This window comes from Physeter macrocephalus, chromosome 13 (assembly GCF_002837175.3).
Source record: "Physeter macrocephalus isolate SW-GA chromosome 13, ASM283717v5, whole genome shotgun sequence".
In the NCBI taxonomy this organism is placed as follows: domain Eukaryota; kingdom Metazoa; phylum Chordata; class Mammalia; order Artiodactyla; family Physeteridae; genus Physeter; species Physeter macrocephalus.
In genome coordinates this window covers 44,044,600-44,046,768 of record NC_041226.1, presented here as the reverse complement: position 1 = coordinate 44,046,768, position 2,169 = coordinate 44,044,600, and positions in this window count along the sequence as shown.

Genomic DNA, 2,169 nt, shown 5'->3' with positions numbered 1-2,169 from the left:
TTTTAAGCCAACTATGGCATGTGTGTGTCTGTTTTACTCTCTAGTTAAGGTTGTACCCATTTCTAAAAAGCTGTACCTTTTTAGACTAACAGTTAAACATACATTGGAACTTCAGGGGGTTCTTGGTACTGTTTAATGTTGAACTGAGATTCTTTTCTTGGACAACCAGCTATCACCAGGCTCGTTAGGCTTTTCACCTCTACTTACAAATCTTCTCACTATTTTGCCACATAGATGAGTTCGTTCTAGGTACTGTTCGTAAGTAGCTCGTCTGGTTTCGGGTAGTTTAACTAAAGGTCTCTTTGCTAAGTTACTACTAGTTAATTCATTATGCAAAAGGTACAAGGGGTAAGCTTTGCTTTTTTTTACTTTTAGGATATCTTTCATCTTTCCCTTACGGTACTTTCTCTATAGCGCCACTAGTGATTTGGATTTCTATCTCCTATACTTTGAATGGGTGGTGAATGCTTTATTTGATTTGTCTGTGATGGGGGGGGGGGGGGGGGAGTGTGGGCTAGATCTAGTTCAAGATATACACGAGCTGTGGAATCTTCTAGGTGTAAACTAGATGCTTTATTTAAGCTATGTCTTGTTTTATCCAAGCACACCTTCCAGTATGCTTACCTTGTTACGACTTGTCTCCTCTTGTGGGGGCGCTCGGCATAAATTAGTGGATTGGGGCTTCGCTGTGATACTTGAGGAGGGTGACGGGCGGTGTGTGCGTGCTTCATGGCCTTATTCAATTAAGCACTCTGTTCTTAATTTACTGCTAAATCCTCCTTTGGTTTTTAGGTTTCATAAAAACTTTCGTGGGGTATAGGGTGTTCTATGGTGTAGAAAATGTAGCCCATTTCTTCCCATCCCATGGGTTACACCTTGACCTAACGTTTTTACGTAGGATAGTTATGCTTACTTTCATTCCTTTTTAGGGTTTGCTGAAGATGGCGGTATATAGACTGAAGTAGCAAGGGTTGGTGAGGTTGATCGGGGTTTATCGGTTATAGAACAGGCTCCTCTAGGGGGGTATGAAGCACCGCCAAGTCCTTTGAGTTTTAGGCTGTTGCTAGTAGTACTCTGGCGAATAGTCTTGTTTTATGACTACCTGGGTTTACGGCTAAGCATAGTGGGGTATCTAATCCCAGTTTGGGTCTTAGTTGTCGTGCAGTAGATTGTATTAAAGTCACTTTCGTGGTTTAGCTTAATTTTAACTATGGCTTTTTACGGTTTAGTCAAGGCTTGACTTTATTTTGTGTAACTCTTTAACACTCCTTACGCCGTATGCCTATTAGCTTGGGTCAATCGTATGACCGCGGTGGCTGGCACGAAATTTACCAACCCTAATCAACATGACTTAGTCAAACTTTCGTTCATGGCTTAATTTTTATCACTGCTGTGTCCCGTGGGGGTGTGGCTAAGCAAGGTGTTGTGAGCTGCTAGTGAAGCGTGCTTGATACCAGCTCCTTTTGATCTTTGTGTCTTGGAGGGCATTTTCACTGGGATGTAGATGCTTGCATGTGTAAATCTGTTGGGAGCTAATAGGAAGGCTGGGACCAAACCTTTGTGTTGGTGGGACTAGCGGGTCCGTCTAGACATCTTCAGTGTCTTGCTTTATTAAAAATTTAAGCTACACTAACTCAATTACATACGAAAAGTGTTCGTACAACTGTGTCGTAAGGCTTGTGTCGGATTTAGTATTGATTTTTTGAAAAAATGTCTTGTAAATCTAGGGGGCAAGCTGTCAAGGGTGGTGGTGAGTATCTAAGAAGAGGGTTAGTATTAAATGGGGGGGGAGAGAAAGCTCCCCACGAGAAAGAGGATTTCGACTCCAGGGGGGAATAGTAAGACATTATGTCCTGTAACCATTAATTAATTATGTCTAGTAACCATTAATTTAAAAACTGACTAGCAGGACGTGTCCAATCAAAAATACACACAGGTCCGGCTAAGACCAGCTCTGCCTGTGACGGGGCCGCCCCGTCGGCCATAGGGGAGCCGATGCAAGTTCCCCCCCCCCAAAAAAAAGACCAGATGCCTATAACTCCTCCCGTGACTGATTAATAGGGTGGAGGCTCCTGCTCTCAGGTCCAAGCCGAGGCCTTGGAAAAAGCTGGAACTAGCGCAGGTGCCTCGAGTTATGACCCTGAGAATGGCAACTAGAGGCCTTGGAAA